The 27,645-nt window shown below is 38.4% G+C and overlaps 1 long non-coding RNA gene across 1 annotated transcript in view; it reads left to right on the top strand.

Moving 5' to 3' along the window:
• The window catches only part of LOC122478678, a 56,062-nt gene that overhangs the window by 24,071 nt on the left and 4,346 nt on the right, over positions 1-27,645 (top strand). Inside the window, exon 2 of the long non-coding RNA XR_006296148.1 lies at positions 26,396-26,558. This is a non-coding gene — a long non-coding RNA (uncharacterized LOC122478678). The remainder of the gene's footprint in view (positions 1-26,395; positions 26,559-27,645) is intronic.

The raw sequence follows: 27,645 nt of genomic DNA on the forward strand, positions 1-27,645 counted from the left end.
GAGTCAATACAGGTATAAAGGAATACATACATACATACATACATACATACATACATAAATAAATAAATAAATAAATAAAAGAGAAGAGAATGTTTTTCTTAAAACATGTCAACTATTAAATGTAGAAAATAGAGAATAACTGTTTTTGCAACCATTATAAAGGTTGATTGAAACAAACTGTCAGTGGATAATTAAACTGGTGGGCAGAAATTGGATGAGGTACAAGATATACCCCAAATACTAATCTGTTGCAAAGGGGGAAATAATGACTTTAAGGTCAAGAAATCTGGTAGAGAGCAACATGGCAAGTAATCAGGATTAACACCACCAGCAGTAGGATGAGTTAATATCATGTCCCCTGGATGTGACGTGCTGAGAAGAGCACAGAGTCATTTCAGCAGTAACCCTGCTAACAATGCGTGGCCTGAGTCTGGTCATGAAAGCATCACATGGACCCCATTGAAGATTATCCTATAAAATTCAAGCCTTCTACTCTAAAACTGTCAAGCATGTGAAAGGCAGATAAAGAGTAGGAACAAATGGAAGATGTCTTAACAGACAAGACAGCTAAATGCAACTCATTTTCCTGGTAGCATCTGGAGTCAAAAAGGAAAAAGAGATATTTGGCAAAATTTGGATGATGTCTTTTGATTAGACAGTTGTGTTGTACCAATACTGACATATTTATATGAGTGTCATTAATTTTAGGAAATACACACTAGAGTGTCTAGAGGTAATGGAGCATCTCTGAATCTTTCTCTCCAAATATTCAGAAACAGATTAATGATAATGGAGTGTGAGTGATGGCAGCAAATATTGTACAGTAATATTATGCAATAAAATAGAAACATTTGAAGAATGTAGGTGAAAGAGACCCTTCAGTTCTTTATTCTGGCAACTGTCCTATAAGTTTGGGATTCTTTCACAATAAATTATTTAAAAATGTAAAAGTAAGTATATTATATTGATAGACTTGTAAGGCAATTTGATAAAAGGCAAAAAAACCCAGCCACTTATATTGCCATACACATTATTTTAACAAATGTTTTTCGACTGAAATGATCAGTAGTGCATAGATACTTATTCCCTGCCACAGAAAGTAACAGCAGGTTAGATTTAGTTTTGTGTGATTACCTCTTGACATAAATCTCTAACTTTGAGTCAAATTGTGTGTCTAGTTTTGAAACACAGATGCAAAAATTATAATTATCTGTCTATGAAAACACTGTTTTTCTATGAAAATACTATTCTTTGGAAAACAGTTTATGTGATGCCATCTTAAAACTTATAAACTAGTGGCATAAAACACAAAAAAGGCCCTTAAACAAAAAGTGATTCTGGAGTTTAGACATAACAAGAGAAAGTACTGTCAAAATACATGATGTGAACCTGTTCTTTCTTCTAGTCGTGATACCTTTATGACCCACATTGGCCACAATATATGATCTCTTTCTAATGTGTATGTGTGTATTTATTATTTCAGTATAGTTGACATATAGTGTTACATTACTTTCAGGTGTACAACTTAGTGACTTGACAAGTTTATACATTGTACTATGTTCACCACAAGTATAGCTATTACCTATCCCATTACATAACTATTACAATATCTTTAACTGTATTCCTTATTCTCTGCTTTTTATTCCTGTGACTTATTACATAACTAGAGGCTGTATCTTCCTCTCCCCTTTATCCACTATTTATTGAAAAGACCATCTTTTCCTTGTGTATTCCTGCCTCCTTTGTCATAGATTAATTGATCATATAAATGTGGGACCTCTATCCTGTTCTATTGATCAGTGTGTCTGTTTTTTGTGCTGGTACCATACCATTTTGATTACTATAGCTTTGAAGTATAGCTTGAAATCTGGAATTGTGATACCTCCAGCTTTGTTCTTCTTTCTTAGGATTGCATTGGCCATTCAGGATCTTCTGTAGTGCCATACAAATTTTAGTATTATTTCTTCTAGTTTTGTGGAAAATGCTGTTGGTATTTTAATAGAGATTGCATTGAATCTATAGATTGCTTTGAGTAATATGGACATTTTGATGATATTAATTCTTTCAGTCCATAAGCATGGAATATCTTTCCATTTGTTTCTGTAATCTTCAATTTCTTTCATCAGTGTTTTATAGTTTTCAGAGTACAAGCATTTCAACTGTTTGGTTAAGTTTATTCCTAGGTATTTTATTCTTTTTTGGTGCAGTTGTAAATGGTGTTGTCTTAATTTCTCTTTCTGAAACTTCATTGTTAGTGTATAGAAATGCTACTAATTTCTGGTTGTTAATTTTGTATTTTGCCACTTTACTGGATTTGTTTTTTGCTTCTAGTAGTTTTTTGGTGGGATATTTAGGATTTTATATGTATAGTATCATGTTGTCTGCAAATAGTGACAATTCAACTTCTTTACCAATACATATGCCTCTTATTTCTTTTTCTTGTCTGACTGATGTGGCTAGGACTTCTAGTACTACATTGAATAAAAGTGGCAAGAGTGGACATCCTTGTCTTGTTCCTGACCTTAGAGGGAAAGCTCTCAGTTTCTCACCATTGAGGATGATGTTAGCTGTGCTTTTTTCATATATGGCCTTTATTATGGTGAGGTATGTTCCTTCTAGCCCCATTTGCTGACAGTTTTCATCATGAATGATGTTAAATCTTGTGAAATGCTTTTTCTGCTTCTATTGAGTTGATCATGTGATTCCTATTCTTAGTTTTGTTGATGTGGAGTATTGAACCACATGTGCATCCCAGGAATGAATCCCACTTGATCTTTTTAATGTATTGTTGAAGTGTGGTGTGCTAATATTTTTTGAGGACTTTTGCATCTATGTTCATCAGGAATATTGGCCTGTAGTTTTTTGTGTGTGGTGTCTTTGCCTGGTTGTGGTATCAGGGTAATTGTGGCCTTATAAAATGCATATGGTAGTTTTCCTTCCTCTTCTATTTTTTGGAATAGTTTGAGGAGAATAGGTTAGCTCTTCTTTAGAAGTCTGATAGAATTCACTTGTAAATCTATCTGGTTCTAGACTTTTATTTTTTGGTAGTTTTTTGATTCATTTTCATTACTTGTTATCAGTCCATTCAGATTTTCTATTTCTTCCTGGTCATTTTTGGAAGATTGTATGTTTCTAGGAATTGTCCATTTCTTCTAGATTGTCCAGTTTGTTGACATATAATTTTTCATAGTATTCTCTTATAATCCTTTGAATTTCTGTGGTATAAATTTTTGCTTCTTCTCTCGTTTCTGATTTTATTTGGGTCCTTTCACTTTTTTCTTTGGTGGGTCTGGCTGAAAGTTTGTCAATTTTGTTTATCTTTCCAAAGAACCAGCTCTTGGTTTCATTGACCAACCCTCCTTCCTTCCTTCATTTTCCTCCTCGTCCTCCTCCTCGTCTTCATCCTCCTCCTCGTCTTCATCCTCCTCCTCGTCCTCCTCCTCTTCTACTCTCTGCATCGTTTATTTCTGCTCATATTTTTATTATTTCCTTTATTTTACTCACCTTGGACTTTATTCGTTTTCTAGTAATTTTAGGCATAGAGTTAGATTGTTTGAATTTTTTCTTATCTCTTGAGGAAAGCCTGTATTACTTTATACTTCCCACTTAGAATTGCTTTTGCTGTGTCCCAGAGATTTTGGACCATTGTGTTTTCATCTTCATTGGTCTCCATGTATTTTTTGGATTTTTTATTTGCTTCATTAACCCATTGGTTATTTAGTATCATGTTGTTTAGTCTCCACATGTTTGCATTTTCTCCAGTTTTTTTCTTGTGATTTATTTGTAGCTTTAGATCATTGTGGTTATAAAAGATGCATGTTATGATTTTAATCTTCTTAAACATACTGAAGCTTGTTTTATGGCCTACTATGGGATTTGTTCCGGAGAATATTCCATGTACCCTTGGAAAGACTGTGGATTTTATTGTTTTGGGGTAGAATGTTCTGTATATGTCTGTTACTTCCATCTGGTCCAAAGCGTCATTCAACCAAATTGTTTTCTAATTGATTTTTCTGTATAGATGCTCTATCCTTAGATTTAAGTAGAGTGTTAAACTCCTCCACTATTATTGTATTGCCATAAGTTTCTCTCTTTATGTCTATTTATATTTGCTTTATGTATTTAGGTGCTGCAGTATTGGGTTCAGTGTTATATCATCCTGTTGGAGTGATCCCTTTATCATTATGTAATGCCCTTCTTTGCTTCTTGTTACAGTCTTTGTTTTAAAATCTATTTTGTTTGGGGTGCCTGGGTGGCGCAGTCGGTTAAGCGTCCGACTTCGGCCAGGTCACGATCTCGCGGTCCGTGAGTTCGAGCCCCGCGTCGGGCTCTGGGCTGATGGCTCAGAGCCTGGAGCCTGTTTCCTATTCTATGTCTCCCTCTCTCTCTGCCCCTCCCCCATTCAGCTCTGTCTCTCTCTGTCCCAAAAATAAAAATAAACGTTGAAAAAAAAAATTAAAAAAAATAAATAAATAAAATCTATTTTGTTTGATGTAAGTATTGCTACCCTGGCCTTTTTTTTTTTTTTTCACTTCCATTTGCTAGGTGAAAATTTTTTTTTATCCCTTCACTTTCTATCTTTATGCATCTTTAGATCTGAGGCAAATCTCTTGTAGGCAGCATGTAGATAGTTCTTGGTTTTTGATCTATCCCACCACTCTGTGTCCATTTAGGTCATTTACATCTTTTTTTCAATATGAAGTTTATTGTCAAATTGGTTTCCATGCAACACCCAGTGCTCATCCCAAAAGGTGCCCTCCTCAATACCCATCACCCACCCTCCCCTCCCTCCCACCCCACCCCCCATCAACCCTCAGTTTGTTCTCAGTTTTTAAGAGTATCTTATGCTTTGGCTATCTCCCACTCTAACCTCTTTTTTTTTTTTTCCTTACCCTCCCCCATGGGTTTCTGTTATGTTTCTCAGGATCCACATAAGAGTGAAAACATATGGTATCTTTCTTTCTCTCTATGGCTCATTTCACTTAGCATAACACTCCAGTTCCATTCACGTTGCTACAAAGGGCCATATTTCATTCTTTCTCATTGCCACGTAGTACTCCATTCTGTATATAAACCACAATTTCTTTATCCATTCATCAGTTGATGGACATTTAGGCTCTTTCCATAATTTGGCTATTGTTGAGAGTGCTGTTATAAACATTGGGGTACAAGTGCCCCTATGCATCAGCACTCCTGTATCCCTTGGGTAAATTCCTAGCAGAGCTATTGCTGGATCATAGGGTAGGTCTATTTTTAATTTTTTGAGGAACCTCCACACTGTTTTCCAGAGTGGCTGCACCAATTTACATTCCCACTAACAGTGCAAGAGGGTTCCCATTTCTCTACATCCTCTCCAGCATCTATAGTCTCCTGATTTATTCATTTTGGCCACTCTGACTGGCGTGAGGTGATATCTGAGTGTGGTTTTGATTTGTATTTCCCTGATGAGGAGCGACGTTGAGCATCTTTTCATGTGCCTGTTGGCCATCCGGATGTCTTCTTTAGAGAAGTGTCTATTCATGTTTTCTGCCCATTTCTTCACTGGATTATTTGTTTTTTGGGTGTGGAGTTTGGTGAGTTCTTTATAGATTTTGGATACTAGCCCTTTGTCGGATATGTCATTTGCAAATATCTTTTCCCATTCCGTTGGTTGCCTTTTAGTTTTGTTGGTTGTTTCCTTGGCTGTGCAGAAGCTTATCTTCATAAGGTCCCAGTAATTCATTTTTGCTTTTAATTCCCTTGCCTTTGGGGATGTGTCAAGTAAGAAATTCCTACGGCTGAGGTCAGAGAGGTCTTTTCCTGATTTCTCCTCGAGGGTTTTGATGGTTTCCTGTCTGACATTCAGGTCCTTTATCCATTTTGAGTTTATTTTTGTGAATGGTGTGAGAAAGGGGTCTAGTTTCATCCTTCTGCATGTTGCTGTCCAGTTCTCCCAGCATCATTTGTTAAAGAGACTGTCTTTTTTCCATTGGATATTCTTTCCTGCTTTGTCAAAGATTAGTTGGCCATACGTTTGTGGGTCTAGTTCTGGGGTTTCCATTCTATTCCATTGGTCTATGTGTCTGTTTTTGTGCCATTACCATGCTGTCTTGATGATGACAGCTTTGTAGTAGAGGCTAAAGTCTGGGATTGTGATGCCTCCTGCTTTGGTCTTCTTCTTCAAAATTACTTTGGCTATTCGGGGCCTTTTGTGGTTCCATATGAATTTTAGGATTGCTTGTTCTAGTTTCGAGAAGAATGCTGGTGCAATTTTGATTGGGATTGCATTGAATGTGTAGATAGCTTTGGGTAGTATTGACATTTTGACAATATTTATTCTTCCAACCCATGAGCATGGAATTTTTTTTCTGTTTCTTTATATCTTCTTCAATTTCCTTCATAAGCTTTCTATACTTTTCAGCATACAGATCTTTTACATCTTTGGTTAGATTTATTCCTAGGTATTTTATGCTTCTTGGTGCAATTGTGAATGGGATCAGTTTCTTTATTTGTCTTTCTGTTGCTTCATTATTAGTGTATAAGAATGCAACTGATTTCTGTACATTGATTTTGTATCCTGCGACGTTGCTGAGTTCATGTATCAGTTCTAGCAGAGTTTTGGTGGAGTCTATCGGATTTTCCATGTATAATATCATCTCATCTGCAAAAAGTGAAAGCTTAACTTCATCTTTGCCAATTTTGCTGCCTTTGATTTCCTTTTGTTGTATGATTGCTGATGCTAGGACTTCCAACACTGTGTTAAACAACAGCGGTGAGAGTGGACATCCCTGTCTTGTTCCTGATCTCAGGGAAAAAGCTCTCAGTTTTTCCCCATTGAGGATGATGTTACCTGTGGGCTTTTCATAAATGGCTTTTATGATCTTTAAGTATGTTCCTTCTATCCCGACTTTCTCGAGGGTTTTATTAAGAAAGGTTGCTGAATTTTGTCAAAGGCCTTTTCTGCCTCGATTGACAGGATCATATGGTTCTTATCTTTTCTTTTATTAATGTGATGTATCACATTGATTGATCTGCGAATGTTGAACCAGCCCTGCATCCCAGGAATGAATCCCACTTGATCATGGTGAATAATTCTTTTTATATGCTGTTGAATTTGATTTGCTAGTATCTTATTGAGAATTTGTGCATCCATATTCATCAGGGATATTAGTATTAGTTCTCTTTTTTTACTGGGTCTCTGTATGGTTTGAGAATCAAAGTAATAGTGGCTTCATAGAATGAGTCTGGAAGTTTTCCTTCCCTTTCTATTTTTTGGAATAGCTTGAGAAGGATAGGTATTATCTCTGCTTTAAACGTCTGGTAGAACTCCCCTGGGAAGCCATCTGGTCCTGGACTCTTATTTGTTGGGAGATTTTTGATGACTGATTCAATTTCTTTGCTGGTTATGGGTCTGTTTAAGCTTTCTATTTCCTCCTGATTGAGTTTTAGAAGTGTGTGGGTGTTTAGGAATTTGTCCATTTCTTCCAGGTTGTCCAGTTTGTTGGCATATAATTTTTCATAGTATTCCCTGATAATTGCTTGTATCTCTGAGGGATTGGTTGTCATAATTCCATTTTCATTCATGATTTTATCTATTTAGGTCATCTCCCTTTTCTTTTTGAGAAGCCTGGCTAGAGGTTTATCCATTTTGTTTATTTTTTCAAAAAACCAACTCTGGGTTTCGTTGATCTGCTCTACAGTTTTTTTAGATTCTATATTGTTTATTTCTGCTCTGATCTTTATTATTTCTCTTCTGCTGCTAGGTTTAGGCTGCCTTTGCTGTTCTGCTTCTAGTTCCTTTAGGTGTGCTGTTAGATTTTGTATTTGGGATTTTTCTTGTTTCTTGAGATAGGCCTGGATTGCAATGTATTTTCCTCTCAGGACTGCCTTTGCTACATCCCAAAGCGTATGGACTGTTGTATTTTCATTTTTGTTTGTTTCCATATTTTTTTAAATTTCTTCTCTAATTGCCTGGTTGACCCATTCATTCTTTAGTAGGGTGTTCTTTAACCTCCATGCTTTTGGAGGTTTTCCAGACTTTTTCCTGTGGTTGATTTCAAGCTTCATAGCATTGTGGTCTGAAAGTATGCATGGTATGATCTCAATTCTTGTATTCTTATGAAGGCCTGTTTTGTGACCCAGTATGTGATCTATCTTGGAGAAGGTTCCATGTGCACTCAAGAAGAAAGTATATTCTGTTGCTTTGGGATGCAGAGTTCTAAATATATCTGTCAAGTCCATCTGATCCAATGTATCATTCAGGGCCCTTGTTTCTTTATTGACCGTGTGTCTAGATGATCTATCCATTTCTGTAAGTGGAGTGTTAAAGCCCCCTGCAATTACCACATTCTTATCTAAGGTTGCTTATGTTTGTGAGTAATTGTTTTATATATTTGGGGGCTCCGGTATTCGGTGCATAGACATTTATAATTGTTAGCTCTTCCTGATGGATAGACCTTGTGATTATTATATAATACCCTTTTTCATCTCTTGTTACAGCCTTTAATTTAAAGTCTAGTTTGTCTGATATAAGTATGGCTACTCCAGCTTTCTTTTGACTTCCAGTGGCATGATAAATAGTTCTCCATCCCCTCACTCTCAATCTGAAGGTGTCCTGAGGTCTAAAATGAGTCTCTTGTAGACAGAAAATAGATGGGTCTTGTTTTTTTATCCATTCTGATACCCTATGTCTTTTGGTTGGAGCATTTAATCCATTTACATTCAGTGTTATTATAGAAAGATATGGGTTTAGAGTCATTGTGATGTCCGTAGATTTCATGCTTATAGCGATGTCTCTGGTACTTTGTCTCACAGGATCCCCCTTAGGATCTCTTGTAGGGCTGGTGTAGTGGTGACGAATTCCTTCAGTTTTTGTTTGTTTGGGAAGACCTTTATCTTCCTTCTATTCTAAATGACAGACTTGCTGGATACAGGATTCTTGGCTGCATATTTTTTCTGTTCATCACATTGAAGATATCCTGCCATTCCTTTCTGGCCTGCCAAGTTTCAGTAGAGAGATCGGTCACGAGTCTTATAGGTCTCCCTTTATATATTAGAGCACGGTTATCTCTAGCTGCTTTCAGAATTTTCTCTTTATCCTTATATTTTGCCAGTTTCACTATGATATGTCGTGCAGAAGATCAATTCAAGTTACGTAGAAGGGAGTTCTCTGTGCCTCTTGGATTTCACTGCCTTTTTCCTTCCCCAGATCAGGGAAGTTCTCAGCTATGATTTTCAAGTACACCTTCAGCACCTTTCCCTCTCTCTTCCTCCTCTGGAATACCAATTATGCGTAGATTATTTCTCTTTAGTGCATCACTTAGTTCTCTAATTTTCCCCTCATTCTCCTGGATTTTTTTATCTTTTTCTCAGCTTCTTCCTTTTCCATAATTGTATCTTCTCGTTCACCTTTTCTCTCCTCTGCCTCTTCAATCCAAGACGTGGTTGTCTCCATTTTATTTTGCAGCTCATTGATAGCATTTTTTAGCTCCTCCTGGCTGTTCCTTAGTCCCTTGATCTCTGTAGCAATAGATTCTCTGCTGTCCTTTATACTGTTTTCAAGCCCAGTGATTAATTTTATGACTATTATTCTAAATTCACTTTCTATCATATTGTTTAAATTGTTTTTTTTAATGTTTTTTTTTAATTTTTTTTTAATGTTTATTTATTTTTGAGACAGAGAGAGAGCATGAACGGGGGAGGGTCAGAGAGAGAGGGAGACACAGAATCTGAAACAGGCTCCAGGCTCTGAGCGGTCAGCACAGAGCCCGACGCGGGGCTCGAACTCACGGAGTGTGAGATCGTGACCTGAGCCGAAGTCGGCTGCTTAACCGACTGAGCCACCCAGGCGCCCCAATGTTTATTTATTTTTGAGACAGAGAGAGACACAGCATGAACGGGGGAGGGGCAGAGAGAGAGGGAGACAAAGAATCGGAAGCAGGCTCCAGGCTCTGAGCCATCAGCCCAGAGCCCGACGCGGGGCTCAAACTCACGGACCGCGAGATCGTGCCCTGAGCTGAAGTCGGACGTCGGACGCTTAACCGACTGAGCCACCCAGGCGCCCCTTTAAATTGTTTTTGATCAGTTCATTAGCTGTTGTTATTTCCTAGATGTTTTTTTGAGGGGAATTCTTCCATTTCATCATTTTGGATAGTCCCTGGAGTGGTACGGAACTGCGGGGCACTTCCCCTGTGCTGTCTTGAATAACTTGCGTTGGTGGGTGGGGCCGCCACAGTCAGACCTGATGTCTGCCCACAGCCCACCACTGGGGCCACAGTCAGACTGGTGTATGCCTTCTCTTCCCCTCTCCTAGGGGCAGGATTCACCGTCTGGGCTACTTGCACAGTGCGAGGCTTATGGTGCTGGGGATCTGGCATGTTAGCTGGGGTGTATCAGCAAGGTGCACAGGGGGAGGAGGGGCAGGCTCAGCTTGCTTTTCCTTCGGAGATCCGCTTTGGGAAGGGCCCTGTGGCACTGGGAGGGAGTCAGACCCGCCGGAGGGATGGATCCACAGAAGCACAGCGTTGGGTGTTTTCGTGGTGCAAGCAAGTACCCTGGCAGGAACTGGTTCCCTTTGGGATTTTGCCTGGGGGATGGGCAAGGGAGATGGCCCTGGCGAGCGCCTTTGTTCCCCACCAAGCTGAGCTCTGTCCTCCTGGGGCTCAACAACTCTCCCTCCCGTTGTCCTCCAGCCCTCCCATTCTCCAAGGAGAGCTGTTAGCTTATAACCTTCCAGATGTTAAGTCCCGCTTACTGTCCAAACATACTCCGTCTGGCCCCTCCACTTTTGCAAGCCAGACTCGAGGGCTCTGCTTGGCCAGCGGGCTGCCCCTCCGCCCCGGCTCCCTCCTGCCAGTCCGGGTATCGGGCATCACCTCGCCACCCTTTCTACCCTCTTCCGTGGGCCTCTCATCTGCACTTGGCTCTGGAGACCCCGTTCTGCTAGTCTTCTGGTGGTTTTCTGGGTTATTTAGGCAGGTGTAGGTAGAATCTAAGTGATCAGCACGCTTGGTGAGCCTAGCGTCCTCCTACGCCGCCATCTTCCCAGGATCCTCAGGTCATTTACATTTAAAGTAATTATTGATAGGTCTGTACATATTGCTATTTTAAAAATTTGTTTTCTGGTTGTTTTGCAATTCTTCTTTGTTCCTTTCTTGTTCTCTTTCTTTGTGATCAGTAGGTATCTATAGTGTTCTATTTGTCTTTCTCTTTATTTTTTGTGGGTCTATCATGAGTTTGGTTTTGTGGTTACCGTGAGGTTCTATATAACATCCTAAGTAGAAAGCAGTCCATATTAATTTGATGGTCATTTAAATTCAAACACATTCTAAAAACAAACAAAACAGCAACAAAATTTTAAAAAGATTTTTTTCTTTTTCTTTCCCCCTTCTCTTCCCTTTTTACTCTCTTTTCCACATTTTATGTGTATGTTGTCATATTTTATTTTATGTCCTTTTATTCACATTTTTCTTATAATTATGTCTAATTATGGCCATTTCTTTTCACTTAAAGAGATATCATTAACATTCTTGTAAAGTTGCTTTAGTGGTGATACACTCCTTTATCTTTTGTTTGTCTGGGAAACTCTTTATCTCTCCTTCAAATCTGAATGATAACCTTGCTAGGTAGAATATTCTTGGTTGTAAATTTTTCCTTTCAACACTTTAAATATATCATGCCACTCCCTTCTGGCTTGCAAAATTTCTGCTAAAAAATCATCTGATAGCCTTATAGGTTTTCTCTTGTAGGTAATTTTTGTTTCTCTCTTGCTGCTTTTAGGATTCTCTATCTTTAACCTTCAGCATTTTGAATATTATGTGCCATGATCTGGCCTTGAGTTCCTTTTGTTTCGGACTTTCTGTGCTTCTTAGATTTGGATGTTTATTTCCCTTCTTAGGTAAGGGAAATTTTCAGGTATTATTTCTTGAAATAATTTTTCTTCTTTTTCTGGGACTCCTGTAATGTGAATGTTTGTTTGCTTAATGTTGTCCAAGAGATATTTTTTTCCCATTAAAAAAAATTTTTTTTCTCTTTTTGCTGTTCATCTTGTGTGCCTTCCATTACCCTGTCTTCCAGATCGCTGATGTGTTCTTCTGCATCCTCAACCTGTTGATTGCCTCTAGTGTGTTTTTTTATTTTAGTTATTATAGTCTTTAGCTCTGATTGGTTCTTTTTAATATTTTCCATCTCTATTTTTAATGTTTATTTATTTTTGAGAGAGAGCAAGACACAGACCATGAGAAGGGGGAGGGGCAGAGAGAGGGAGACACAGAATCTGAAGTAGGCTCCAGGCTCTGAGTTGTCAGCACAGAGCCCGATGTGGGGCTTGAACCCACAAACTATGAGACGAAGTCAGACGCTCAACTGACTGAGTCACCCAGGTGCCCCTTTTCTATCTCTTTATTAAAGGTCTCACTGAGTTCTCCCATTCTTTTCTCCAGCCCAGTGAGTATGTTTACAATCATTACTTTAAATTCTTTACCAGGCATATTGCTTATCTCTATTTCATTTCATTCTTTTACTGAGGCTTTTTTTCTTATTCTTTATTTTGGCTCATAGTCTCTCTCTCTCTCCCCCCATTTTGCTTGATTTTCTGTTTGTTTCTATGGATTAGGCGAAACTGCCACTTCTCCTAAAGTTGAAGGAATGGTCTCGTGTATGTTGACCTTTGTGCAGACTCTGAGTGCTTGGTGACTGCTGGCTGGCTGGACCCTTGGTTATATATGCTAGTTACTCAGCATATATAAAGAAAAAACATATATAAGTAAAAAAATAAAACAGTAAAAATTTAAACATATATACACACACAAAACCACATATTATTTTTTGTACCACAGCACCACAAGGCAGCTGATATGGGCTCATGGACCCTAAGCTCACTGAGGTCACAAGCTTATGATGAGCCAGACCTTGGTCTGGTCTTGATTTGGTCTGGGCTTTTAAGGTGGGAAGAGAGGAAACATTTCCCACAGTTCGTTGACTGTTAAACTGTGGCTTTTTTTTCTGTGCTTCAATGAGACCAAGGCTGGTGTGGACCTCAGGATCCTGAGCTTGCTAAGGTCACAAGCTCCCTGTGATGATCTGATTCACCAGTTATGGTGTCTGGACCCTCCCTCCAATTATGGCACCCAAACCTACCCATTATGGCAGCCAGACCCTGCTTCAGTCTGGGCTTTTGAAGTAGAGGGAAAGCATTCCTCTGCCCTTTTAAACTGTGTCGGTTTTGTATGTGTGTGCCCCAGTGCATGTAGAGCTGGTATGGGCTTATGGACCCTGGGCTCATTGAAGTCATGAGCTCCCTGCAACAGCCAGACGCTGGACTGGCCTGTTATGGTGTCTGGACCCTGCTCCATTCTGGGCTGTTAAATTTTTTTATGTTTATTGGGGCACCTGAGTGGCTCAGTTGGTTAAGCGTCTGACTTTGAGTCAGGTCAGGATCTCATGGTTTGTGAGTTTGAGCCCCATGTCAGGCTCTGTACTGATAGGTCAGAGCCTGGAGCCTGCTTTGGATTCTGTGTCTCCTCTCTCTGCCCCTCCCCCCCACCCCCACCCCCCTCCCATCTTCTCTCTGTCTCTCTCTGTCTTTCTCAAAATAAATAAACATAAAATTCTTCAAAAAATTTTTTTAAAGTTTATTTATTTATTTTGAGAGAGAGAGACAGAGAGCAAGCAGGGAGGGGCAGAGAGAGAAATATCAAGCAGGCTTCATGCTTGCAGTGCAGAGCCCAATGCAGGGCTCAAACTCATGAACTGTGAGGTCATGACCTGAACCAAAACCAAGAGTGGGACAATTAACTGACTGAGTCACCCAGGTGCCCCAGGCTTTTAAAGTGGGGTAGGAACATAAACCATGGCATTCTTTAGTGCCTGTAACCTGGAGACCTTTCCTGTAGGTCCTCCACTATTTGGCAGAGTTCTAGGGTTGTCTCTTTTATATGCCAGTTGCTCTTTTAAACCATGGGTTTTTTCTTGCCCAAGGACAGAGGGATCTGTTCTCGGTCCCTCAGTACCATCCTTCCCCACTACCATTTGAAGCATTAGAGATGGGGGTTCTTTTTGTTACCATGACTCTGTGTCTCTTGGTGTTCTGTTGCCTTTCTTTGTCTTTGGTTGTTCGGTAGCTGTTCAATCAGCCCTCAGTTCTTTTTTTAGAAGGAATTGTTCTATTAATAGGTGTAATCTGGTATTTTCTGTGGAGAAGGGGAGTTTAGAGTCTTCCTACATCACCATCTTAGCTTATAATGTTGCAATGGTTGAACTACGCTTTACTTAGTTTTATTTTTTCACTCATTCACTCATCCTTTCACCCAACAATAATTCAGTGAATTGCTAGCATGTTAATGGCAACTTGGAAAGCTCCTTGAGAATTACAAAGAAGTGTGTAACACATCTTTGCCTATGAGAACTGCAAATTGGTTAATCAACTTGCTTGGAAATATGCCAGAAATGTGTACCTAGTACACTTTCTACATAGAACTGGACTTGGACAGAGGAGAAAAATCAGTGATATTCAATACCTTGGACTATGAGGTTTGCAAGTTACTGCAAACCTCAGGATCTGAATGTATGTGGAACATGAGTTTTTAAAAAAAAGAATTCCTGGAATAGTCTTTTCTAGTATTAGCAAAAGGGTCTTTATTTTTGGATTATTTTATTTTTTGTTACTTTCACAGCCCCATGGATAAGGATAAGAGTGAGAGTGGAATTGAAAATGTACTAGCTTCACAGCACAATGTGTTTGCTTTTTAGAATAGGGAAGAATCAAGTTCATTAGTGCCCCATCGTTGATAGCACCAGACCCCTCCCACCCCCTCCAGTCCCCTCTACACCCAGCCATACAATAGTTAGACACACTATCCAACTCCTCTGCATACACCTGAAATTGCGCAGAGGAAAAAACCTGACATTTGGTATTTCAGGCTGAAAGGTTGACAAGGTACTGGAGGTCTCTTAGGACCTAGTGTACTTAGAAAATAAATAAAAGAAGAAGGAAGGCTAAGCTTGCAGGATACCCTCAGTGTGGGAAGCAAAATGTTGACTCCTGTGACCTTTGTCCCCTGGTGTTACACACATGAATATATTACCTTACATGGCAAAAGGGACTGTATGTATAATTGAGGTTATGAATCAGTTGACTTTAAAATAGGGAGATTATCTTGGATGACTTGGGTGGGCCCAAGGCAACCACGGAGACCTTGAAAGCAGAAGACATGATGCAAGAGAAGCATTTGATGCACCATTGCTGACTTGAAGTTGAAGGCAGCCACCAAGGCAAGGAAGTCAGAACCTCAGTCTTACACCTGCAAGCAACTGACTTCTGCCAACAACCTGAATAAGTTTGAAAGTTATAATTCCTCAGAACCTTCAGAAAAGCATGCATTCCTGCCAACACCTTGATTTTGGCTTGTAACACCCTAAGCAGAGAATTCAGCCGTGGCCATAGAACTTGAGATAAAAACTGGGTGCTATTTTAAGCCATTAAGTTTGTGATATTTGTTATACAATAGAAAACTAATACACTAGATACTGAGGTTGTCGTCTTATATGATAAAAGATAATGACATAGTTAGACTAAAGGCCTAAAAACATAATCATGTCTTACTCCTACTGCTTAAAACTTTATCAGAATCCAGAAAATGCTGTGGTTCACTGATGCATTCCCTTCCTGCACACACATTTTCTAGTTATTCATGCATCTAGAGTGAGACCATAGGACTGAATGCTGATCAAAGGAATGTGGGCAAAACAGGCAAATGCTCTTCCATGCCCATGCAATCTTTTGTTTTTTTCCTCCTGTCTATACATGCTGAAAGCAAAGGAATCTGTGATAGCAGAGCCAGAACATACAGAGACTGACCCAAGTTGGCAAACTTAAAATTAACTCTCTATTGTCACCAGTATTTCAAATAAGGAAGGATATTTTTAACACTGAATAGAAGGGATGTACTCTCATTAAAAGATGACAGTATTTCTTAAGAGAGAACCATGGGCAACTCTACATTATATATATATATATATATATATATATATATATATATATATATATATATATATATCTCACACTGTCTTTCCTTTTCCTTTCATTTTATAATATTGAAAACTTTGTCAGGAATAACACTAACCTGACGGCAAGTCCTGGGGAACCACTGTACTAGGTAGAAACCTCACATGACATTTATGGTATGGGGACAGCAGAGCTCCTACACATTTCGCCAAGGTTAGATTTCACGAAGACAAAAAAAGAAGCATAAGGTTCAGAGCCCTCACCTGTACAACCCCTTCCAGAACCCTGACCATATTTACATGGTCAGATGATTTCATAAAATCTGAAAAAGTAAGAAATTTTAACCACAATCCATAAATACTTCTATCTCTTTCCACTCCAGCTTCTCCTTATGTCCACTGATGCAGGCACTTTTCAAATCTAGTTAAAATGAAATGTGAAATGGAGATGCATTCAGTTTAAGTGGGATATATTTATGTGGTTTACAGTCATTTCCATATATAGTAAAGTTATTGCTAGCTGTCCCATTGTAGAAATGGCTTCCAGGAATACCCCTACCACCTTCTGTGCCAACTCACCCAGCATCATGAACAGAGCCAGTTTAAGAAATGGGCCTCTCATATTGCAATTGGCACCGGAAGCATCTGGGTTGTCAGTGAGAACCAGAACTGAAATGTATGGAGGCAAAAGTTAGTTTTGCAAAATGGTAGTGGAGGATTCCGTTATCATGTATATCTTGTCAAAACGGAAGCTCTTGCCTGTCAAAATTATATACTCAGTGATGCAGCATGTACAGCTGCTAAAACACCATACATTATTTTTTTCTTTTTTATGAAAATGGCATACTTGATAAAGCTCAATTTCAATCTGGCAAAAAGTTTAGTTTTTTAAAAACAGTATGAAATTGTAAACTCCTGATTTAGTTTTATATAAAGTATAGCTTCTTTTGTAATTTAACTTTATTTAATAAATTTTAAAAGGTTAAATAAAAACTAGTGGATTTTAAAAGAAAAGCAGTAAAGATGAGAATGAAATAAATTAAAATTAGTTTGGTGTTGAGAAGGAAATTGTAAAATCTTTTTTAGAATATACCAAAAGCAATAATTAATTAAAGGAAAGTAATAAATTTCAAATAGTAGTAATATGTAGTTGCCTAGATTGTTTGAAAATCTAAATAATGAAGAGATGTGAATCATTGGAAAATGTTTTCAATTTTCTTTTTCCTGATTTGACATCTACAAAGATAATGACAACAAATCAATATAATGAAGACATAGACACCAAACCAGTTAATGTATCACCAATTCAAAGTATTAACAATCAATCACTGCACAGGAAAAAATATAATGTACTGAAATCTTTCAGCTCATAAATGAAAGAAAGTTGAGAGATATTTCCTCAAATTTCACAATGTTACAGGCAGAATTGTAGTCCCTCAACATTCATATATTGAGTCCCTAATCCCCAGTGCCTCGGAATGTGACTATATTTGGACATAGGGCCTTTGATGAGGTAATTAAGTTGAAATGGAGTCATTAGGGTGGGCCCTAATCCAGTATGACTGGTGCCCTTATAAGAAGACATTAGGATGCAAACAACAAAGAGGGGCAACCACATGAGCACACAGAGAGAAGGAGGCCATCTGTGAGCCAAGGAGAGAGGTCTCAGAAGCAACCAAACCTACCAACACCTTGATCTTGGACTTCTAGCCTCAGAATTGTGTGAAAACATATTGTTGTTTTTGTTATGTGGTATTTTGCTATGGCAGCCCTAGCAAATTAATACAACAATCTAACAGTTTTATATGACATTTTTCTTTTTTTTTTTTTTTTTAATTTTTTTTTTTCAACGTTTATTTATTTTTGGGACAGAGAGAGACAGAGCATGAACGGGGGAGGGGCCGAGAGAGAGGGAGACACAGAATCGGAAACAGGCTCCAGGCTCTGAGCCATCAGCCCAGAGCCTGACGCGGGGCTCGAACTCACGGACCGCGAGATCATGACCTGGCTGAAGTCGGACGCTTAACCGACTGCGCCACCCAGGCGCCCCTATATGACATTTTTCAATAACAAGTTGCAAAGCTGGAAGAAACTTTTCTCAGCTATCATCAATAAAAAATAAACTTGGGCACCTGGGTGGCTCAGTTACTTAAGCATCAGACTTTGGCTCAGGTCATGACCTCACAGTTCATGGGTTCGAACCCTGCATCTGGCCCTGTGCTGACAGCTCAGAGCTGGAGCCTGCTTCAGATTCTGTGTCTCCCTCTCTGCCTCTCCTCTGCTTGTGTTTTTCTCTCTCTCTCTCTCTCTCTCTCTCTCTCTCTCTCTCTCTCTCAAAAATAAATAAACATTAAAACAAATTTTAATAAATAATAAACTTCAACAATATTGAAGGAAAGGCCAAACAGTTGTTTTATTCTCTCTAAACATAAGTTATATTATGAATCTAATAAATATAATGTAGAAAGTATTAAAGAGGCTATGTAATACAGTTAATTAGTAAAAATATTTTTATGGATTTGTTTATGTTCATGAGATTTGTCAGCCTTTTAAAATTTGTAATATATTGGGGCAACTGGGTGGTTCAGTCAGTTAAGTGTCTGACTCTTTTGTTGTTTGTTTAATATTTACTTGTTTTGGGGAGAGCATAAGAGGGGGGAGGGCAGAAAGAGGGGGACAGAGGATCAGAAGTGGACTTTGGGCAGACAGGCTGACATCAGCGAGCCTGATGTGGTGCCTGAACTCAAGAATGGTGAGATCAAGACCTGAGGCAAAGTCAGATGCTCAACTGACTGAGCCATCCAGGCGTCCCAAGTGTCTGACTCTTGATTTTGGCTCAGGCGATGATTTCATGGTTCATGAGATCAAGCCCCTCATCATGCTCCACACTGACAGCCTGGATCCTGCTTGGGATTCTCTCTCTCCCTTTCTCTATGCCGCTACCCCACTCATATGCATGCATTCTCTCTCTCTTCCTCTCTCTCTCTCTCTCTCTCTGTCTCAAAATAAATGAATAAACTTTAAAAAAATAAGATTTATAATATAACTTGAAGTCGGGAATTGTGATGCCTCCAGCTTTGCTTTTCTTTTTCAATATTGCTTTGGCTATTTGGTTCCATTTGGCTATTGCTTTGGTCTTTTGTGGTTCCATACAAATTTTAGGATTGTTTGTTCTAGCTCTGTGAAAAATGCTTGTGGTATTTTGATAGGGATTGCATTAAATGTGTAGATTGCTTTGGGTATTATAGGCATTTTAACAATATTTGTTCTTCCAATCCATGAGCATGGAGTGTTTTTTCATTTATTTGTGGCATCTTCAGTTTCTTTCATCAGTGTTTTATAGTTTTCAGAGGACAGGTCTTTCACCTCTTTAGGTTTATTCCTAGGTATCTTATTAGTTTGGGTGGAGTTTTTTTTTTTTTAATTTTTTTTACAATGTTTATTTATTTTTGGGACAGAGAGAGACAGAGCATGAACGGGGGAGGGGCAGAGAGAGAGGAAGACACAGAATCGGAAACAGGCTCCAGGCTCTGAGCCATCAGCCCAGAGCCTGACGCGGGGCTCGAACTCACGGACCGCGAGATCGTGACCTGGCTGAAGTCGGACGCTTAACCGACTGCGCCACCCAGGCACCCCTAGTTTTGGTGGAGTTTTAAGTGGGATTGATTCCTTGATTTCTCTTTCTGCTACTTCATTATTGGTGTATAGAAATGCAACATATTTCTATACATTGATTTTGCATGTAGTGATTTTACTGAATTTATGTATCAGTTCTAGCAATTTTTTGGTGGAGACTTTTGAGTTTTCTATATAGAGTATCATGTTATCTACAAATAGTGAAAGTTTGATTTCTTCCTTGCTGATTTGGATGCCTTTTAATTCTTTTAGTTGTCTGATTGCTGAGGCTAAGACTTCCAGTACTATCTATGTTAAATAATAGAGGTGAGAGTGAAAATACTTGTCTCATTCCTGACCATAGAGGAAAAGCTTGCAGTCTCTCCTCATTGAAGATGATATTGGCTGTGGATTTTTTGTATATGGCCTTTATGATGTTAAGATATGTTCCCTCTATCCCTCCTTTTTGAGGGTTTTTATCATTAATGAATGTTGTGCTTTGTCAAATGCTTTCTCTCCATCTATTGAGAGGATTATACGGTTCTTATCATTTCTTTTATTAATGTGGTGTATCACATTGATTTGCAAATATTGAACTACCCCTGTAGCCCAGGGATAAATCCCTCTTGATCATAGTGAATGCTTCTTTTAATGTACTTTTGGATTTGATTTGCTAGTATTTTGTTGAGAATTTTTGCTTCTATGTTCATTAGGGATATTGGCCTATAGTTCTGTTTTTTAGTGGAGTCCTTTGTCTGGTTTTGAAATCAGGGTAATGACAGCCTCAGAGAATAAGTTCGTAAGTTTTCCTTCCATTTGTATTTTTAGGATAGTTTGAGAAAAATAAGTATTAATTCTTCTTTAAATGTAGTAGAATTCCCCTGGGAAGCCATCTGACCCTGGCCTTTTGTTTATTGGGAGATTTTTGATTACTGATTCCATTTATTTGCTGCTTATGAGTCTGTTCAAGTTTTCTATTCCTGTTTCAGTTTTGGTAGTTTATATATTTCTAGGAATTTATCCATTTCTTCCAAATTGTTCAATTTGTTGGCAGATAATTTTTCATAATATTCTCTTATACAGTAAAACCTTGATTTGTGAGCATAATTCAATCTGGAAATATACTTGTAATCCAAAGCACTCATATATCAAAGCGAATTTCAAGAACCATTGGCTCAGTTGTGATCATGTCATGTTTGGCATCATGTGCTATTTGTATTGCAAGACATGGCTCATTTATCAAGTTGTTCATCTTGTGAAACACTCACAGAACAAGTTACTCACAATCCAAGGTTTTACTGTAATTGTATTTCTGTGGTACTGAGTGTTATTACCCTGCTCTCATTTTGTGATTTTTATTTAGTTGGGCCCTTTTCCTTTTCTCTTTGATAAGTCTGGCTAGGGTTTTGTCAATTTTATTAATTATGAAAAGAGACCAAGTGTTCATTGACTGATGAATGGATAAGAAGATTTGGTATGTATATGCAATGTAATATTACTCAGCTATCAAAAAGAATGGAATCTTGCCATTTACAATGACATGGATGGAGCTAGAGAGTATGATACTAAGCCAAATAAGTCAAGTAGAGAAAGACAGATACCATATAATTTCACTCATATGTGGAATTTAATAAATAAAACAGGTGAACATAGGGGGGAAAAAAGAAACCAAGAAGCAAACTCTTAAATACAGAGACAAACTGAGGGTTGCTGGAGGGGAGGTGGATGGGGAGATAGGTTAAATGGGTGATGGGTATTAAGGAGTGTACTTGTTGTGATGAGACTGGGTGATGTATGGAAGTGATGAATCACTAAATTTTACACCTGAAATTAATATTGCACTGTATGTTAACTGGAATTTAAATAAAAACTTAATAAATAGATAAAATACTATTTGTAATTTATTGTGCTTTATTTTGTCATTCTACAGAAATGTTTATTTTCCTACTTAATTTGTATTGTTTCTTAAAAAGGACTCCAAAATTGTACAACCTTCATGCTCTACCAAACCTGGATCTACCCCTGCAGTTCACTGATCTCACTTCTTAGTGACAAGTGAACTCATTCTTGTCACTCCCCCAGTCCAACTGTACTCCCAAATCTGTCAAGTGAAAAGTTTCAGAAACTTCCCTCTTAATTCCCTGGCTATTCTGATTTAATAAGTCCTATGTGAGACCTGGGTATTCATACTTTTGCAGTTTTACAAGTAGTTCTGACGTATGGTCCAGGTTCTGAAAGCCACAGTCCCGTGATGCCTGGGATGCCATGCTTTGGGACACTTGACTTACAAAGGGTGGGTCATCACTCATTATGGGTTGTGAAATCAATTCAGTGGGCCCCAATCAGCATTGTTTTAACAGAATGGAATTAAGTTAGCATGCATCACAGGGTTAGTGGTTTTTGTCAAATTTTTGTTTTGTTTCAAAATGAAATAAAATCTACAAGATCTACATTGCCTTGGGGGACCCAATTCTTAATGTCTTGGTGATTAGAAGTTTCATAGCATCGATGTCAGGGATACTAGAGACTGTTAATGACGAAAGAGAACTACCTGGATTTAACTAATTGTAAACAGCCTATCTTATTTATGTCCTTAAGGATAACTCTGTTACAAGACTTACGGGGAAAACTTCAGAATAGAGAAATTATGAGCTCACAGAACTTTTTTTTTTAATATAGGGATTGTAGGGGGTGGGGTGTGTGTGAACACATGCTTTGAAATCCTGGAAATACTAAAATAGCTGTAGAAAGAGGAAAAGCAACTTGAGATATTTTTTTTTTTAAAAAATTATTGTTTTACTATGGAATGTGGTAAGGAAAGGAAATAGGAGTTTGGAAAAGTTTCATTCCATGTTAGCAAAAGTTTCTATCTGTGTACCTAAGAAGTAAGTAATAACCATAGACGAAAGAACATGGTATGAAAGCAAACTATATGACATTTGTAGGGCACGAAGACTGAGTTCTTTTTACTAAAAATAAGATGCTTAAGTTATGCTGTCTGGCAAAACCTACTGAGTATTTGTAATGTTCTAGTACCTGGATATCTTTGCTTCCTGGAGCCCTAAAAATAAAAGGACATATTCTATGTGGCATTTAGATTTAGTCCTTAACTAACCCGGGACTTAGGTTTTCACTAAGAACCTGCTGCACTTTAATTTGGGCAGCAATGAATCATCTTTTCTTCTAGCATTCATGAGCTGATCATCATAAACTTGGAAGATCTTGAAAATTAAAGGTAGTGTTTTTTTGAAGCATTTTAACAAGAAAGTTTAAAATGATGAATCAATAGGAACTACACTTTCCTATGAGAAAAAGTATTTCATGTGTTTTAGTTTGATTCCTGTTGAGTGATGTTAGGACATTTTTCTATTAAATATATTGGTATTTACTGAAGATAGTATTGTAAATGAATTGAAGACATGGGCTCAGGAGTCAGACAACCTTGGTGGTGAAACTACTGTACTTAGTTGGGTGAGCATTTGTAAGTAGGGATACTAATGCATGTAACTCATGGGGATATTGTGAACATTAAATGAAATAATACATACAATGTGCTTAAGATGATTCTTGGCATGTGGTAAACATTCAGTAAATTAAACACACACAGAGAAAGATCAAAGAAGAGACTTTTAATTCAACATTCATCTAACTGTTTTGTCCAGTTTCAGTTCCAATATATTGGAAACAAGCAATGTCAGGAAAAATGGAGCTGTTATTAAAGAGGAACAAAAATTGATTTTTACAAAAGACTCTAACGGAATGATTTTCAAATTAAGGCATTGAGGATTCTCACATTTCATTTAACAACACTATTGTTTTTAAACAAATTCTGGGTTTTTTAAATTAAATATGTTGTCAATAAAAAAAATTTATTTATTACTTTGTTACAATTGTATAACCTGAGATTATTTGGGCTACCCTGGGATGACCAAACTAGGAGGCACAGTTGTATGTAAGAAATGTTCACCAACAGAGGTAGGAGGGATTGGAGGAGGGGATTGTCAGGAATCAGAGGTACTTGGAAAACTTCTGTAGAGAGGCAGGGTATAAAATAGGGAGGAAAATATAGGTACATGTTAGAAATTATGAATGTTCTCATTTTCATGCTGCGTGGTGCATATACAGGTATTAATAAACAAATGTGTAACTAAACAAAAAAATAAATAAAGTCCAGGCCTGGACCAAGGTTGAGACTGTGTCAAGGGCCAAGGATTATGATTAATCAAATTTTACGCACCAAGTATTGGAAAGACAACAACTGGACTTTTGATTGTGTAGGTACATTGCTGATTGAATCAGCATTGGAAGCAAGAAGAGCTCTGGACCTGAGATGGGAGGAGGGACAAGATAAGGCCTAAAAGGCCAAGGGAAAGAAGGCCTAAGAAGGTCACAAACATGGCCTAAAGAGAAAGGCTTGTGAGAAATTCCCTGTTGAGAATGATCTGGGAGCTAGGAAAAAAGAGATGTGTAGCGTTTCATTTTAAATTGTTTTCCTATTCTGAGATCTGATTTAAGTAACCTCCATTGTCCAAAGCTCACAGTAAAAGTATGCTATATAGATTAAATAAATAAATATCATTAATAATAATAAAGTTTTCAATCATTCATTCATCACACACATATTATTGAGTTCCTTCTGCATGTGGAATAGCACTTAGGGATGTAGGAACAAATAGAACGGACCATGTCTCTGTCCCCATGAAATTAATTTTCCAGATGATGATAAATTCTAGGGCAAAAAATGAGATAGAGTAAAGGAGAGGGAGAGCCAGGAGTGGAGGTGAAATATATTAGTGGTACTTGAGTGAATGAAGAGAAAGTAAGCACAGAGAGGGCTACTCACACAGTAGAGTGAGAATACAAGTGAGTGGGGATCCAGAATTCTGCAGAAGCAGGAAACTTCAGTAACAAATGTCTGGAAGAACATTAATCTCTTTTACAGCAAATCACAGGATCATTGGAGAAGGTTCTGGATTTCCCATTGTATGCGGAATGTGACTTAGATCACTTGGTTTGTAAATTAAAGAAAAAGTTAATTCCAGAGGTTGGAGAACTTGGGAATGCTTCCATTATACTTCCAACACTTCAACTATTAAGTTGTTTCTCTAAATTCTTTTGTATCAGTGGTTCTTACTTTAGAGGAGCAGTACATGGGGAGCATGGGCATTTCTACTTTTTTCCAACATGGGGCTCAAACCCACAAAACCGTGAGATCATGACCTGAGCCAAGATCAAGTGTAGGCCGCTCAACCAACTGAGCCACCCGGGTGCCCCACGAATCTCCAATTTTAAAAGATAATGCCAGATTATTTTCCAAAGTAGTTCATCCAATTTGTACTCCCACCAGCAAAGTACAAGCCAGTCTACTTATCCACATCATCTTCAGTGTTTGATTATATTAGACTTCTTCAGTTAACTAATTGGGTTTTAAATGGTATCTCATTGTGGTCTTCTTATTACCTTATAGATATCTTGTATATATTCTGGCTATCAGTTCTTTGCCAAGGTGTTACAAATATTTTGTCTTCATTTATCTTTTTGCTTTCTTAAGGATACCTTTTCATGTCAGAAGTCTTTAGTTTAATATGTCAAATTTATTGTATGATAGAAATTAGCTATCATAAATGTTTAAGCGATACCCTTGAAACATAGTGATAAGGGAAATCACCCAGTAGGCAGAGCTTCAGGGCTGTATACCTAATTATCCATTTTGTGTGAAGAAACCACCAAAGGTCAGAATATACATGGACTCTTGGATAGTAGCAGATGCTTGGCCAGCTGGTCAGGGACTATGCTCATTTCCTAGAGCTGCCATGCAGATTTAACAGCTTAAATTTATTCCATCATAGTTCAAGGAAGCCCGAAATCTGAAATCAAGGTGTTAGTAGGGTTAGTTCTTCTGGAGGCTCTAAGGACAAAACCATACCAAGCCTCTCTCCTAGCTTCCAGTAATCACCAGCCATCCTTGGCATTCCTTGGCTTGTAGACTTATCATTCCAATCTCTGCCTTTATTGTCAATAATGCCTTCTTCTCCATGCACCTCTCAGTATCCTCCCTTCTTCTTATAAGAGCCCCAGTCATTGGACTTCGGGCCCACTCTAAATCTGGTATGATTTTATCTCAAGATTTTTAACTAATTATATTTACAAAGATGCTAATTCCAAGGAAGGTCACAATCTGAGTTTCCAGGTAGGCATGAATTTGGGGGAAACACTTAAACCCACTATATGGGCCTATAAGGAGAAAGACTGGAATATCAGGAAAAAGGAAACCTGGGAAGTAGGCAGATAGTTGAACATTAGAGAATGAGCACGAAGTATAAAGAGCCTGAAAACATGTAACACCTACCCAAGATCAACCAACATGGAAGGGGTACCAAACAGCCAAGTAGACAAAAATGACTCAGCCAGGTGACATTATTCATCCTCTCATCAGCCACCCATTGCTAGCACAATGGGAAAATGGATGAAATACCTTTGTCTCAGGGAGAGAGACTATGCATATGCCCAATACATGCTCCCGTTCACCACGGCTAATTTAACTATTGCACCTGCCAAATGTATAACCTGCAAGCAAGAGAGACCAATTCTGTGTACCACATATAGTATCACACTCTTCTGTATCTTGTTTTCCTCGCGCAACAATAATTGAATTATTGTGGGAATTGCAGAAAATCATTTGGATTAGCTGGAAATTAATTATTTTTAGTGGCCATGTAATACTCCATGGCATTCCAAAACTTTTTCTGCTATGGCTTCCTTTCACATACAACACCCTGTCAAATTCCTCTTGCTGTAGGGAAATGGGACAAGTACCCAAGGACAAGAGATGGTGAGGACACCTGAGAAGACCCTATGTGACCTGTCCCCTCCCACCCCCATCAAACAGCATGCTCCTGCTCCAGTTTCACAGTTCGCATCCAAATTTAACAGTTCAGAGAAGAGTTGAGTTTCTGCAGCTGGTAAGTTTAATTTTGGGAACTAATTATATTTTTTAAATCCATTTTTGGCCCCAAGCTAATAAAGCTACTATTCTCTTAAATGATGAAAGCAGAGAAAACTCTTTGAAGAACTTTCCAGGACACTTGGCAGTAAGATAATAGAGTTGAAAAAGTTAGCTGCAAAAACATTCTCAGAGTCAGAGTAAGTGGAGGAAGGTCAAAAGCAATTATCCAGTGTAGGTCCTTTTAAGGATCACTGTATACGTACAAGCCTCAAATTGATTTAGGAAGGGGAAACGGAGATGGTGAAAGAGAACATGTCTACCTTCCAGCTGCCAAAAAGTAGCAGCTGCTACAGGATGCCCTTACATGGAGTTTGTTTCCTGTTGTCCCCGAGTGAAGTCTGCCGGGACCAACTAAGGCAAGTGGTATTTGCCATTTCCTGGAAGACAACCACAAGGCCAACTCTATAATTACCCCAGAGGCTGTGTCTAAGCACCACAGCTGTAATCAGGCTTTGGTCACTGGGGTAAGAAACTTACTGGGGCTCTAGGTAGGTATGTTGGGCATGTAGAGTGAAGGGTCCAAACCACATCTGGTCAGATCCTACCAGGAAAGCTTTGCCTCTACAGGTGCCGCAAGAAAACATCTCTGTATGAGGCAGCTGTCAACCACCTCAAACTGCTCTGCTGTCCAAAATACCTGCATGAGGGCAACATTTCATGGGAGCAAATAAGGATTTTTGTGAATATTTAGAGGTGCAGTTTATATTGGCAACAAATCCTACATTAGGCCACGCTGAGTAGTTTTGTAGCCGTTCTTGTCTTGCCTAACTGGATCTCAGATTGAAAAATCACTGCTCTACCAGCTAACTGCCAGTTTTAAATGACTTCTAGGAAAAGTCCACCAACAATTTCATTTCCCTGCAATGCAACAAGCAGCATGTTAGCTCTGGTTAACGTCAGCATCTGTAATTTCATAACAAACAAACCAGGTCTCATACCATGTCTAAAATATGTGGCTATTTATAATAGCTTCCCTTGGAAGCTATAACTCTTTGTTACCATAAATAATAATCAAAATGCCTTCTAAAGCATACCTACTTTTC

Source organism: Prionailurus bengalensis, chromosome B1, assembly GCF_016509475.1.
Source record: "Prionailurus bengalensis isolate Pbe53 chromosome B1, Fcat_Pben_1.1_paternal_pri, whole genome shotgun sequence".
Taxonomy (NCBI): Eukaryota; Metazoa; Chordata; class Mammalia; order Carnivora; family Felidae; genus Prionailurus; species Prionailurus bengalensis.